The 16,400-nt window shown below is 38.1% G+C and overlaps 1 protein-coding gene across 1 annotated transcript in view; it reads left to right on the top strand.

Moving 5' to 3' along the window:
• Nucleotides 1-16,400, top strand: part of GRXCR1 (glutaredoxin and cysteine rich domain containing 1) — a 97,242-nt gene that overhangs the window by 446 nt on the left and 80,396 nt on the right. The window lies entirely within an intron of this gene.

The raw sequence follows: 16,400 nt of genomic DNA, 5'->3' as shown, positions 1-16,400 counted from the left end.
CCAGTTTAAAGCAAGCCTCTCTTATTCATGACTCCTACATACTTCATGAGTCCCTTTCCCATCGAAGATACGGTCTCAACAGCCACTGATTAAAAACAGGGTTATGATGCTTAGCAAACTAGACCAACTTCTCAAAGCCACATTTCTACCATTTAGGCTGTGTATTCTTTCAGTGTGTAATGACTAAAACAGCATATCAGTTTTGTAGACACACTATAACATTCAAAGCACCTGAGCAAAACTTAGACGTTAATTTCTGGTTTATCATTCTTAAGACACCAGGTTAGTGTTTATCATTAGTTGTATAGATATTTAAAGCAGCAAATGACTGGGTGCTGCATTCAGTGGGGTTGGAATCAGTTGGGATGTTATAAAGATACAAAGGCTAACTCTGACTCTCCCATTCCTGAGGGGGTTGCAGACTCGTCTGTATTGCATTTCTGTGTTAATTTGCTGTTAAGAACTCTTAGAATAGCACTTGGAAAAGTTGTTCTTCTATAGAAGTAGAGACTGTGATCCAGATTTTATAGAAAAAAAATTGTCCTTAAAATGTGATAGATTTTGCACAGTAATGTAGGAATGTATTATTCAGGTCCTAGGCCTTTGGCAATGATCTAATATTAAGACAGTTTTTGAAACTGCCTGGAAGCATCGGTAAATGATATTCTGCTAAAAACAGGCATAATATTTCAGGAATGAAATTCATAACCACTATCATTAAGGTAGCTAACCAATATTTTTCATTGTAATACCACTTTATATTATTCTCAACATTTAAATAAAGTGATATCTTGTGATGAATTATTTAATGTCCTGACATTATATAGAACTTCCAGAGTGGAAGTGGAAGGGAGAAAGGATTTTTAAAAAGATACTTGACTGTTTTTCTCATTTCAAAGGAAGTATTCGGAAAGATCACACAATGAGTACTTTGAAAAAGAAGTTAAAAGGTAAAAATGGTTAAGATCAAAGGTTATTTTCATATATAAAACCCGTGAAGCATTTCACAGATGAAAAGTGGGGGTGGGGAATGAAAAATCAGAAACAGATGATTATGTTTTACTAGGTTGGAAACAATCTTGTATAGCTTTCTAGATTGTGACTATTAGGTTGAAATCATCTTAGTGGCTTCTGTTTCACCCAATGAAGAAACTACTTTTGCTACAGGATCGACCAAGACTGTATAACAATTGTGTTTACAAATGATTGCATTCATTGTAATTAATTTAGCTTGTCATGATTTGAAAGGCTTTATGGTTGGAGCATTATTTACAAAACTGTTGTACCAATTTTAGTACTTTGATTTGAATTTGTTTAAGTCTTCCAAGAAACAATCATTTATGAGTAAATACATTAAAATCTTCAAAATCTACAAGAGGAAAACTTTTCTTCCTTGTAGTTTTATTCTGATTGTGCTATAAATTTGCAAATAGAAAATTTAAAAAAATTCCAGGTGAAAATATTAGTACTCAATTAGATTACAATATTTACTTGTATATTTTACTATGCATAATTCCACTGCCCTTTTTTTGGGGGGTGGAAATCAACAAAACTGTCATTTTCTAATAATTTCACCCCATTCCATATACCCTCTGCATAGAGGAAAATAGTGGTTACTAGCATAGGTCTCTCAAATTCTTTGACATTTAATCAGTCAAATCTTGTTCTTCTTTCCTTATAATGTGGATAATCAGTATACTATAGGTATTCACAAATTTTGGCCATTATTGTCAATTTCATCATCATCACCATCATCATCATGGAATATTCTCTGATCTCTCCAAGACAAAACATAAGCTAAAGGAACTCCTACCTTAGATCAGGGCTGCCAGTTGCGCTATTTCAAAAAGCTCCGTTTATATCATTGCCTGTATGAACAGCACCCCCTGCGGTTGTGCAATGCCACCTGCAGAGCATTTGGTGGAGAGCTCACTTGGATACTTGCTGCTTGCTAAGGGATGTGTATATCATACGTGGTGATAAACGTCTTAAGCATGTGTCTTAGAATGATTGAGTAGGTTTCCACATACACCCCACAATGTAGTAAGCAGAGAAGTCCTAAGGGTTAAAAGCAGAAGTTACCTTTCAGTTACCTCCATACATGAATATGGGACCAGGTGTGACTCTTCCCTGGATCTTTTTATTTTCCATATCCCTTAGAAGGTAAGCAGCCAGCGTAACTAGACATAACTATAACAAACAATTTCTCTTAGGGAAACAGAAGTCAGAAGTTGTACCTTGACTATTTGATTAAGGTTCCAAAGCACAGGCAATCTTATTGAAGCAAGGAACTATGACTAAAGAAATAGGTCTTTTATCCTGTTTTGTGTTATAAAATCTTGAGGCACTCAACTTGAAACTTGAGAGGAAATTCTAACTATGAATAAAATCTTTTAAAGACCCTGTAAATCATTTTGCTTCCTCTCTATTAGTTTCCCATTCTGTTATTCCTATCTCATTAAACATTGGCATGCGCTGTGTAAAAAATGTCAACTGTGCAGAGAGTAGTCATTGAAATTATTTGCTTAAAACATTTTTATTCCTTAGCAGCACTTCTTTTTTTAATAACTTATCTATTTGTTTGTTTGTTTATTTATTTACTTTTAGAGAGAGGGGAAAGGAGAAAGAGAGGGAGAGAAACGTCACAGTGTGATTGCCTCTCACTCACGTCCCCAACTGGGGACCTGATGTGCAACCTAGTTATGTGCCCTGACCGGAAATCGAACCAGTGACACTTGGTTTGGAGGCCAACGCTCAATCCACTGAGCCACACCAGCCAGGGTTCTTAGCAGCACTTCTTTAGAAACTTTTCTATAACATATATATTAGAACAAATTTCCATGTTATTTATGAATTAATTTACCTTATAGATTTCTGAGCCATTGAGGATGTGCAATATTAAACAAGGTTGCTCAGGGTAGTGACGGCATGGAGAGAAAGGTTACCTGGGTTCTCAAGGGGACCTTGTAGTGGGTGTTTCGTTTGTTCATTGGTGATTCACTCAAGAATCTCCAGCTGGTCTAGATTATAGCTCTTCAGATCCAGATGCTTGACTTTTCCAGCTCTCACAGAAATGACAAAAATATAATGATCAAGAGAGGCAAGTTTGAAAATCTGAAAACCTAGATTCTACTAGTGGTCTGGAAATATACATTTATTAGAAGCTCTTCAGGCTGTTCTTACATACATTAATGTTTGAGAGTCATTGACCTGGAGTGTAAAAGAGAAGTTCATTCAGTTGCCTGAAGTTACTGAACATATTCCTTAATGTTTTTATGTCTTTAATATTTAATGAGGAGAACAAAGAAGATATATATTGATCTATGATCTGTTAAATCATGAGGAGGGTCTTTCCTGAGCCAAACTAAAATAAAGATATCTTGATAGACATGTTTCCTATGAGTATTCTAATATATTTCTTGGTTTAGGAATGGGCCCAGAAATCTTATCAGTACATTTTGACATAGGTGCAATGTTTTAGTTATTTTTAAGAAACTTTGTTTTAAAGATATTTCTATTTACATAAATAATTTTATTCCTGATTAATAGAATGTTTTAGAAAGATACTATTTTTTTTTAAAGTAGTGACTGTTACCTCATACAAGATAAATTACAGAACCACTGTGTAGTTCATAGCTCTCATGACCCAGTTTCCTTGATTGGGTTTGAGATATACCTTGCTCCTAGTGTAACACATTTCCAAAATCTCTTAGGATGGTTCAGTGATCCAGATAATTAAGGTCACTTATTTTTTTCTAACTTATTCTTATGGGATTAAATTTCAGACAGTAATTAAATTTTACTCAGTAATATTTTCTTGACCTTATCTTCAAACTTGTATACTTTGTTGTACACTGTTAGAATCTTCTATTGTAATTTTCATAATTTCAATTCCCTTTTTATCTACAAATTTAAAGTTATTGTATAGAGAAAAATAGACACAAAGAAGGAAAATAATTACACCACATGCTATAATTTGGTGGCTCCTTCAGAAAAACTCAAACATTTTCCTTCATGTATGTATGTACATGCATGTTGTGGGTAGTGTGCTTAGATTTATGAGTATTCTAATATTTCAAGACAAAAAAAACAAAAATACTATTGAATTTGTAGAATAAGTTGTATTTTGCAGAAGTTTTTCACATACACAGTTTTACTTCAATGTATCCAAAATTTTGTGAAATAAGCAAGAAAATTATTATAATGTCTGTTTTTAGACAACTGCATGTCAGAGAAATAAAGCATCTGGCTCAGAGCTAGTAACATAAGAACTATACCTTCCTCTGTTTTAGCTATGTAAAATTTAAAAAACAGCCCTAGTTGGTGTGGCTCAGTGGCCTGAGTGCCAGCCTGCAAACCAAAGGGTTACCGATTCAATTCCCAGTAAGGGCACATGCCTGGGTTGTGGGCCAGGTCCCCAACTGGACATGCACAAGAGGCAGCCACACATTGATGTTTCTCTCCCTCTCTTTCTTTCTCCCTCCCCCTCTCTTTAAAAAAAGAATAAATAAAATCTTAAAATAAATAAATAAACTTGTGTGTGTGGCTGTTGCATGAAAACAATAAAATTAAAAATATATAATGCTATATACAGAAACTTTCAACTTTACCTTTTGAAGTGTTATAACTATAGATATGAAGATTTATGGTACAATCTGGTTTTTTGAAAGGTCAACATTTGGTTAGCAGGTTTTCAAATTTATTATTTAGTGAATATTCAGTCTTCACCCTGGTTTTTCTGTAGAGTTAGAGGGCTTTTTTCATTTTCAAATTGTATTTTAAAAATTAATCAAAACTTCTCGTCTCTATAATATTATTTGATTAAATTATCATGAGGTTACAAAGATCACCATTGGAAGAGGATGCCTGATTATTTCAAGGAAGTCTGCTGCCCAGTGTTGTTCACTAACTTTAGAAAGGATTAATATTAACATAAGTTTTTGGCTATACTTATGATCTATCCCTGGTTCACTGAATCTAGCTTTGTTAATAGAATAATATTCCAGTGAAAACAAGGTGATACTCTGATGACTCCTTGGTCCCAGTGGTTTATTTGGACCACTCTGGAAAAGCAACAATAATAGTAAGTGTTGATTAAGTATTTACTGAATATGAGACACTGTTCTTGTTATTTATGTGCATTGACAGTTTTATTTTACACAGCAACTTCATGATGTATCATTATTAATCAACTAATAATAATGAGCTTATTTTCTAAATATGAAACATTAAGTTGTAAGATTAAAATATAATTTATTCAGAAAAATTTTAATGTAATATTCTATTGAAGAAAATACCCACTAATGCAAATATTGCCTTTTTAGCTATCATAAAATAGGTAAGAGACTTCAGAAGTTTTATACAATTCCAAACAATGCAAAAAACTACATTAAGAAATAGGTGACTTGTAATTTAAGAAGCAGAAAAAAAGAACAGCAAAAATGAATTGATACTACTGATATATTTTTATGTGCAATTAAAGATCTGCAAACCAATAAACCTTAGACTCCTGTGACCGCCTTTCACATACCATCTCTGACTTATCCAAGTTCTATGAATCTTACTTGAACTTTCTCTCTTTAGGTCAGTGAATATTTAGTTGAGATATCTCTCATTCCCCTTTATTCATTAGAACCCTGTGTCATCATGACATTTTAATTTATGGGAGTTTGGTTTTAATTTCTTGAAGCCTAATCCTATGAGTCTCTCTGAATTCTGTCCTTAGAATAACATGCTGAGTGGAATCACAGATTCCACAAGACGACTTGGAACTGTTTAATGAACTCTTGGGGCAGCCCATGAGCACCATATAATTAGGGAATTCACACTTGGTGTTTCTAAACTTTATAAAAGCAATATAACCACAGAACTATACAAACATTCTTTGGGTGGCTTGGGGATGCTGGAAGAGTTTCTGATATTTTCTCTAAAACTCAGCATTTTGAATGTTGTATAAGAGCAATATAAACATTTATAGTCTATAAATTAACATACTATATAAATATATCAGTCCCTCAATCATTATTGCCTGGAAGGAATTTAAAAAATTATAAACAGAATAAAATGTCATAAAGAAATTTTTAGTTAAGGGAATTTTATTTATGATCTCTATGCTCACTTTTTATTTTCTAATTTTTATTAAATGTATTGGGGTGACTGACATTGGTTAATAGGATCAGATAGGTTTCAAATGTACAATCCTATCATACATGATCTGTATGTTGCATTGCGTGCCCACCACCCAAAGTCAAATAGTCTTCTGTCACCATATATTTGTCCCCCTTTACCCTTTACTACCCCTCACCCCATACTTATCTCACCTAGTTGCTGAAAAATTATTTATGTCTTAGAATATTGTATTAGGAGAGAAGAAATAAATGTACATTCTGTTCATGTAAGTCTCCTACACAGTTAATATAACAAATTATGGGAGTATTCCATATTTTATTGATTCCTAAACAACAAAATTAGGTCATGGAAGAATGGAAAAATTAAGTTGCTCTTTTTATGGATCTTTAATGAAGTAGTGGTGTGGAACTGAAGATCCTTATTGTATGAAAACTCTGAAAGTATGATTAGTCCACAAAGTAGGTAGAGTAGTGAAAGCCAGAGCATTTATTTGCAAGAGATAGTTTTGTTAGACGAGGAGAGATGGTTTTGTTAGAAGAGAATTATGCTCTAAGAGGTCAGTGGAGAGAGAATAGGGAGAAAGTCAAAATACCAAACCCGTGGAGACTAAATGAAGGTCATTTTAGGGAGGTGAGAAGAATTGGGTGGGCTGTGACCTCAGGGGAAGTTGGTGGGTCTAGATATTGGAGAAAGGGGTTTCATGGATTAAGTCAGGATCAGCATGGAGGAGTGGGGGGCAACCCTGCTCACAAGGGCCTCAGAACCAGTCTGTGCTGTCAGAGCAGCGCACAGTGCCTTGGGTGTACCAGGTTCAAGTCCTCTTGGAGCTGTCTTGTGAGCACCTCCCTTTGACAGCTACCAGCACATAGCTTGTGGAGCATGTGGTGGAAGTGGTGCTCTCTCATGTCCCAAGATTCTGCTGAACTCCTTCCAAACTGTCCCAGGTAAACACTCCTTTCTCAATGACATTGGGTTAATGATTTTCTACAGAACTGAAAAGCAGAGGCTTTGTCATCTAGATTAATCATGCCGGTTATGTGAAAAATAAGCCTGCACTATTTATATTTAGAAAAGACTGAACAATGATAGTTACTCACCTAGTATATTAGTTTTCTGTTGTTGAAACAAATTGCCACAAACTTAGAGGTTTAAAACAAAACAACCTCATTGCTTTATAGCTCTAGAGGTCAGAACTCTGAAATGAGTCTTATGGGTGTAAAATTAAAGTTTCAACTGGGCTGTGTTCATTCTAGAGACTTTAGGAGAAAATCCGTTCTTTGTCTTTTGCAGCTTCTAGAGGCTTCCTTCATTCTAGTGGCTCCTGATACTAGATCACTCTGGCCTCTGCTTCCATTGTTATGTCTCCTTTAACTCTTCCACCTCACTCTTTCCTTCTAAAGATCTTTGTGTTTACCTTGAGCCCACAAGATAATATTTCTATATTAATATCCTTAATGCAATCATGTCTACAAAGTCGCTTTTGCCATGTAAGGTAGCATATTCCCAGGTGTGCAGATTAGGCCATGGGCATTTTCAGGTAGTCATTAGTTTGCCTACCACACCTGATAGATATGGTAAGCTTATATTGTCTATGAGAAAACTAGGGCTTTGTGGTAAATAGTTATTGCCCTATTTTTGTTTAATTCCCCTGTAGTACAATAGTATCAAACATTGACACTCTTTTGCCATTGTTATCCGAGGACATGAGTGCACTTCTATAGACCTTGAATTTAGTCTTGGCCACATGACTTCCTTTGAACAATGGGCTGGCAACAGATGTGACACATGCAGAGGCTTAAAATATGCTTGCATGGTTCTTTGCCCCCTGGTACTCCTTCCATCACCAAGAGAAGGACATGCTGCAGAAGGCCGGCTGGTCCCAGAAGAGTGAGACACAAAGGTTATACCTGGACCCAACCAACAGTTTGAAGCCAAGCCCTGCGCAGCTTAGCCTACATCAACTGATTGCCAGCTAACCCTCAGACTCAGGAGCGAGCAATCAATGGCTAATGCTGTATTACACTCAGTTTGGGATAGTTTGTGAAGCAGCAGAAGGAAACTGGTACAAGCACACAGCTACTGAGTACCTTGCTCAGACACATGATGGTAAGTGATATAAATATTAGAATGTTTAACTCCAAAGCTTGGGTTCTTATTCACTGAACAACTAGTGTCCCACCACTCAGCTGCTGCCTGAGTTTTCTTTCCAATATCTCTGCTGAGGCCTTATCTAGCCTCTGATGGGGATTTCTAGGGGTATTTGCCAAAACAAGGTTTCAAATCTTCTCACCATCTCATGGATACTGAACCTACTGAAGCTGATCATACTAGGATAGAATGTAGACCACCTGTCATTCACTTCTAACAATGAAGCTTATGATTAAATTAATACTTTCAGTGGTCACATTACACTTTTGTAATATTGGCTTGCCTACTCATTTAAACATCTTTTCTCAGTGAAAACATTCATGAGGTTAAAACAGTCAGTCCTATAAAAGATGTACTGTAAATGACTATTCACCAATGTTAGCCTTATAGAGTCATGGAATTTTGTTCACAAAGGCAATAGCAGGAGTCTGATGGCTGAAGATTTGCCTCTCTCTGAGTGCCTGTGCTTCTAACTGCAGGCCTAGAATGTACAGTTATGTACATTTTCTGTTAAAAGAAAATATTAGGAGATCTATTATAAGGAGAAGACAAATAAACCTACCATCCTTTACTGATGATACCGCATCTCTTTCTAAACCACACAGAAAGCTAAATAATAGAATGCTGGGGCACAGCTTCATGGGTTTTCTTGGTTAAGCACATCTGTTGAGGCTCCTCCTCTAAATATGGAAACTTCCTTTTCACATGTACAGATATACTATATATATTTTTCTTCTGCAAGGCCAGTGCTGCCTGCCTCGGTTTCTCTGGTACAAGTTGGCTTTCTCAGGAGCAGTTTTTCTATTTCTATGAAGGATTGCTGGAGGTGAAACGTTCTCTCCAAAGAAGTGGCTTGGTGGTGCGAGCTTATGAGTAATGAAATGGACTCAGAGCCTGTGTTGGAAATGAGTTGGTTGCCTATTCAATGTGCACAAGAGTTCATTCCTCTTCCCTTCTCTTCCTTCCTTCTGTTGAAGGTGTAAAAGTGAGGCACAACTGACCATCGCAAGAAACATCATTTTACTTGGTGTTTCCATATAAGATAAAAGTGACTCATGGCTCCTGTTTATAAGGGTGGACAGGAAGTTCTATATTAGTCATGGCTGGGGCTCCTTTCCTTACTCATTGTGATCTGCAGGGTCTACAGGCTCACAAGGCATCAGAAAGCCTAGGAATGGTCCTGGTCCACAGGTCCTGGTGGATCCATCATCAGTGTTGCCCCTTCAGCACCTTGCTGCTGCAGGCAGCCCATGAGGCCCTTCACATAAGTCCTTTCCCAGGTTGCCCAACTCTTACTTCTTCCAGCTCTTGGAGTTATTTAACTTCATTGCTTTATGTCCAGCAAAAGATGATCCATGTTTCTAGGAACCAAAGATCACTTTTCTTTGTGAGAGAAAGAAGAGACAAATACCATAGGTTTCTAGTAGTGTCTTAAATAATTTTTGTGCTCATTTTCCCTCTATTAATGGGTCAGAGTACTGTTTTCTGAAGAGAGATGACCTGAAGAGTCTACCATTTCTTCATCAATAAAGTGGGGATAATGATAGTGACTATTTTCAATGAAATAAATGAACTATTGTGTATAAAGCATTTTGCACAATGCCTGGAACATTGCAAAGGCTCAATAAATACTGTTATTATTTTTATTGCCCACCCCCCCAAACAAATTGTGAATTAATGCTAAGAACTCTGTTAGGCAATGTGTGTGCAAAAATGAATAAAACATCATTTCTCTCCTCAGAGAAACTAAATTCCTTCTTATAAGGGAGACAAACTCACAGTTACTGTAAAATATAAGCATTCAGGAACTTACTGTGGGACAGAGGCAGGACATGTCACCCAGTTCTGTAAATCTTATAGAGATTCTGTTCCTCCTCATGTGACATCTTTTAAAACTGGGCCAGTCCTTAAAAGGCACCATGGTACTTCAAGCTTTATTGGTAGAACCCACTTCCTTTTGGGAAATCTCACCTGCTGCCTCTAATCTTGGCTCCTGCCATGCAAACCTGTTTTCCCAAAGCTAATTCCTCTGCTCAAGATCCTGTCTTGGCTTCAGCTTCTACCTGGGCATTTGTCTTAGATTCTGTAGTTCCAACCTCCTGTGGCTACTTGGCCATGTGTTTGTCAGCCTGTCTCTGTGGCACTTGGCTTCATACCTGTGAGCTCAGCCAGCCAGCCACCCACGTGCCTTGTGTCTGAGCAGTCTTCTAAAACACCTGTCATCCTGAAAGCCTAGACTGCCCCTTCTGTATAGGCCTAGATGCTGTCTTTTCTCTAGCAAAAGCCTGAGTTGATTATAATGACTTTCTACACTAATCCAGGTAATGATTTGTATTTATATGGAATGTGCCAAGGATAAGCCATAGAGTAGACTGCTACACGTGGCTTGAAGTACACAGACATTTATGTTGTTTAAGAAGCTCAGAAGAGACCTCTGAGGTTGTTTAGTGGCTTCAAAATGTGATAAACAACCCAGTTCCTGTTGTTTTGCTCTGTCATCTTTAGCTTATTTGGGATGTTCCCTCATGGATTCAAAGCCAGACCAGATTTAAAGACAGAAGAAGAGGAGTGGCAAAGGAGAACATTCTCTGTAGGTGTGCCTCTTCTTTCAGAAAGGAAAAGACAAGTCCAGAAACTTCCAGGAAGCTTTCTTGTACATTTCACTGGCCAGAATAGAGGCTTATTCTATAGAGGCCATTTCTTCTTAGTAAAAGGCTGGGAGTGTGAGTTTATGGCATTGCCTGTATGGTAGAAGGGAGCATGGAGAATGGGGTTTGCAGCTGCTCCTGAATAAATGAGCAATGCTCCCTGCCACACCATCATCTGAGAGCATTGACAAGACAATTTTTATTTTATACAACTTAACTCCTTTGGATTATGCTACTTGAATTACAAAACTATTTTAATAGTGGTCTTATTTCATATTCTGTGTACATTTATTTTTCCTGTCCTTGTTATTTTTCTGTTTTTCCAGGTTTCTTTTTTCTTAAAATTTTTTTTAGTATTCATTTCTTTTGATTTCTAATTGCTATCAATATCTCATAAGGCCTAGAGCTTTTTACCTGATGGCCTTAATTATTCTAACACTAAAACTTCAGAAACCTCAAATGAGGTTAGGGATGCTAAACTATCTATTTTTAACTAAGAACAGTTAAAAGTGTAAGTCTATTAGTTATCTAGTATATCTCTTATAGGGTGATAATTGTGTCATTTTAAAGAGGTACATGTCACATTTGATGCAAGCTGAGCAATCAAAAACAGAAAGGATCTTTCCCCAAACAGTGCATATTGCATATTGCTTTATTTCCCCCACTGCTGCCTGCTTACATTAAATCAGAAACAAAATAAAACGCAAAGCACAGTGACTACAGAATCATAGCCACCATTCCCACAGCTCCTTCATTCACTCCTCCTTTCAGAAGCCAGTCACCTCAGGGGCTCCAAAGTTAGTGAGCTGGAACTCATTTTCACATTTGAGAACAATGACAAAAAAGCTCTTTGCATGCAGAGCAGGGCAGACCCTTTCTCTACAAGCCTTTCAGCAATGCTGCCCCAGTTTTCCTGATTCTGCTAGTACTAAACAAGCTTTAAAAAATTATTCAGAATAATGCAGTTAGTATTAATAATAAGAGCAAGTCTTTATTGAATGCTTACATGTGACAGAAATCATATCCCTCTTTTATAGTACTGTTTCTTTAATCCTTAGAGATTGATATTAACTTGTTTCAAGTGATAAGAGCTGATGACTTCCCAATATGATTTAAAGGACCATGAAAAAGACATGGCCTTCCTGCTGATCTGCTACCTGAAATGTTTTCTATTGTTTTTTTCTACTTCACCTACTTTCAAGATCTCCTTTGTCGTCAGGTGAGTTCCCTAGAAACAGAACCTGAGATTGGGTTCCCGCGTACAGTGATTTTGTAAGAGAGCACTCTCAGAAGACAGGAGGAAAGGAAGCAGATTATCACAGGAGAAGAAAGCTAAGCAAGGGAGTGATCTTGGTTGGAAACCAACTACAGCCTGGACACTCACAATAGGAATTGCATGGTGGATTTGCTCCCACCTTCCAGTAAAAAGCTGTCATTGACTACTGGCTTTACCTGTGTGTGTGTGTGTGTGTGTGTGTGTGTGTGTGTGTGTGTGTGTGTGTGTACAGTATCCATTCTGCTGAGACATTTTGAGACATTTATCCAGAGAAGGAGGTAGTGTAGTGCGACCTTTTAGCAGTCAATATGTACAGTAGCTGGGGATAAGTCCACCAATATTGTGAAAGAAATATGGAACTATGTACTACAATCTGCCTCTTGAACTAGTCAGAATTAGTTGCTTCTTCCATTAAGTTTGCTCCATCTGCACACAGCCTTGCCACGATTAGCAGGAGAAATAGTGGGATAAATTATAGCCCCCATATTGTGGTTAGTCTTGAAGTAATAACTGATATTTATTTTCCCTCTTTTACTATCCATGTTAGACACCCTCCTCTTAGCTAACACTTCTGCTTATCTAGATAGTTGCCATGGTTGGGTGAGTTGTATTCTCAGTCCCTGTGGAATCTGAACCTCTGGTCACCATGCCCGTATTAAGTAGGCAGTGGTTGCTGTACTTGCAGGGATTGAGCGAAGAAAGAAAAAAAAAAAAAGGAGGAAAAACTCAGGGACACATATAATAGTGTGGTGATTGCAGGGGCTAGAGAGGGTGGGTGGAGGAGGAAGAGGGTAAAGAGGGGACAAATGGTGATGGAAAAAACAAAAAACAAAATAAAGAACCATAAAAACAAGTGAGTACCAAGAGAGGTATCTGAGGGCCTAACACATTTTTACCTGCCTCAATATGTGGAGCAATTCTACCTCCTTGAGACAATCAAGGTCTATTACTCCTGCCAGTGACATAACTCCTTTTTATGTCAACTTTAAGTTTGATGGGCCTTTCTTTGTGTTGCTTGGAGGAAGTATTCCTTCCTGGAACCAAGGACTTACCCTAATAATGCCTAAAGTTGCCGTGATAGAAAAGCACAATTGCCCAGGTGGGTGACTGGGCGTGATGGTGAATGGGATCATTCCTACATCTTCTCATTGGTCCCCAGACCCATGAATTCTAGCTACTGGCAATAAAGCTCCATATTATGACCATTGCTTTAAGGTGTTGACCATAAACAAGTAGACAGCCAGATATTTCTTTAGAAAAATGGGTTTATTCAGGAACAACAAAGAACTGTGATTGGGGACCTGCAGTTTAATGAAAAACCACACACAAGTGCAGAGAACAAAGGAGAGGAATGTTATTTTATAGAGGAAAGGGAAAGTTCAAAGGGGCAGTTGTAAACAGAGTTGGAGGAAACTGTGAGTTCGAAGTGTTGTGGCTTCTCATTGGCTGACATGTCTTTCATTGTCTGAGTAATTGCTGGGGAGGAGAATATCATCTTCCCCCCTGCTGGCATAGTAGAGTGGAGAACATCTTTCTGTTAGAGAGGGAAACTTTGCTTCTTCCTGTCTGGGGTAACTGAAGGTGAGTGGTATTGTATGAGAGCCCCCCCTACACACCCTCCCAACACTAAGTGAGGTTTTTGTTTATTAATGATCACAAAGGCAGAAGTGGCATCCTGAAGCATGATGTCTCTTTCTAGCAGAGTATCACCTCCAAGCAGATGCATCAATGATGCCTTTGAAATGCTACCCTGAAGCTCTGTTGTGTGGTGGTTCTGGATGGTGTAGTACATGGTAGGTACGCCTCCTTGTTCAACTAGCTTACCCGAGCCCTTTGAACCTGTTTGACCCTGATCTCAATTAAACCTCTTATTTTATGATGACTTGCTGCTAGACCTACTTGACTTTATGACGTTTTGGATGTGACAGTATACATCCACAAAGGAGTATACATCCCAAGTAGTTCTGATGGGCTGGTAAGGTAACTACATTCTCTACTGGGGTCCAGGACTTGCCGGAAGCTGAATTTTGAATCCTGTGCAGTTTCTCCTGCAAATGGCATGGTCTTGATCCAGAGTCCTAGGGGGTTGATACTGAGTCTTTCCTGTTGAGGCTCAGAAGAGATTGGACATAGTGCCCTTCTCGAGCAGAGGTAACTGATGATGTGGGGTCTGCTGTGTTGTATGGACCACACTTCAGGGCTGCTGTACATCAGCCTGAAGCCTTTGGGAAACCCTTGTTTCTGTGAGCCTTGCTTTAAAATTACAACCTCCTGTGCCCCTTGATAAGTGGGTACGTGTCCTCTAAAACCTGAAGGGGTCCACTGAGCACTGTGCTTCTTTCTTAGAGTAAAATGTGCAAACAACAATAATCTTCCCTTGCCTTTTTTAAAAATTATATTTTATCGGTTATATTTTTACAATAATTCCAATTTTTTCCCCTTTGCTCTCCTCCACCCAGCACCTCCCCTCCCCCAGCAATCCCCCACCAAATCCATGCCCATGGTTCGTACATACAAACTCTCCTGCTTCATCCTTTCATATATTCTTCTTCTTCTTTTTTTTTAAATAAACAAATGATTAATTAATTATTTTAACAATAAAAAATAACAATCCCTTCCTCTCAGATATTAAGACCCTTTATAATCTTACAAAGGACAATGGGCGAAGATCTCGAGCTCCTCTAGCTGCTTCAAGCTGGACATGGTCATCGTCCTACCTACCCTTGGATCCAGAAATCCCTAATAAGAGTGGGGGTGTGGAGGGGAGGTTGGCCTTCCCACATGGGAAGGATCGTGCAGACTCCAGGTCAGTTGGCTGTCCCCGGACAATGGCGTGCTTGGTTTAACAGGCTGGCATCCTTGTTGTATTCTGGGGGCAACAGATTTGGCAAAAGTGTTAAAAGACATCATTCAATCCATAACTACTAGATGACAAAAGGAAGGGATTAATTTTTCAATGTCCCACATTAGGGAAAAAAAAAAAAGTGGGCTTTTTTGGAGGAAGGTGTGCCAGGCACATCTCACCTGTCCAAAACCCTTTTGTCCATTATGCTTAGTTGGGCTGAGGGAAATAGTTTAGGTTTCCCCCCTCTCAGACCTCTGGGCCCTTTCGGTCCAAACCATTAGGATAGAAAAGAGGAACTAGTCTTAAAGTGAAGCCCACAGACCACCCCATTCTTCACCAACCCAGCCACTTAGTTCAGCCAAACCATTGAGTCTCTGGAGGCAGTGCTGCAGACAGGATTAAGTGAGGCCTATACCTACAGATAATCACTCAGGTAATGAGATCATAGGCTTATACCCTCTGGTTCAATTTTGCTCATTTGTTTGTGTTGTTCATTAGTTTCCTGTAATAGGTGACAGCATAAGGTATTTTTCTTTTGTTGCCTGGATTATTTTGCTAAGCATAATTCTCTCTAGTTCCATCCATGTTGTTGCAAATGGTAGAAGTTCCTTCTTTCTTTCTGCTACATAGTACTTCATTGTGTAAATGTACCACAGTTTTTTGATCCACTCATCTACAGATGGGCACTTAGGTGTTTCTAGCACTTGGCTATTGTAAATAGTGCTGCTGTGAACATAGGGGTGCATAAGTTCTTTTCAATTTGTGTTTCAGGATTTTTCAGATATAAACCTAGCAATGGAATTGCTGGGTCAAAAGGTAGTTCCATTTTTAGTTTTTTGAGGAAATTCCAAACTGTTTTCCATAGTGGCTGCACCAGTCTGCATTCCCACCAGCAGTGCACCAGGGTTCCCATTTCTCCGCATCCTCTCCAGCACAAGTTGTTTGTTGATTTGTTGATGATGGCCATTCTGACTGGTGTGAGGTGGTATCTCATTGTGGTTTTTATTCGCATCTCTCTGATGGCTAGTGATGTTGAGCATTCTTTCATATGTCTATGGATCCTCTGTATGTCCTCTTTGGAGACATGTTTGTTCAGGTCCTTTGTCCATTTTCTAATTGGGTTGTCTGTCTTCTTGGTGTTGAGTCATATGAGTTCTTATATATTTTGGAGATCAATCCCTTGTCTGAGATGTCATTGGCAAATATATTTTCCCATATGGTTGGTTTCCTTTTCATCTTGCTGATGTTTTCTTTAGCTGAGCAGAAACTTTTTAGTTTGATGTAGTCCTATTTGTTTTTTCTTTCCTTTATTTCCCTTGCCTTAGGAAATATATCAGTGAAAATGTTGCTACAT

This window comes from Furipterus horrens, unplaced genomic scaffold, assembly GCF_987537825.1.
Source record: "Furipterus horrens unplaced genomic scaffold, mFurHor1.1.pri manual_scaffold_2, whole genome shotgun sequence".
Lineage (NCBI taxonomy): Eukaryota > Metazoa > Chordata > Mammalia > Chiroptera > Furipteridae > Furipterus > Furipterus horrens.
The sequence above is the reverse complement of the archived record's forward strand: the minus strand, read 5'-3'. Positions and strand labels throughout refer to the sequence as shown.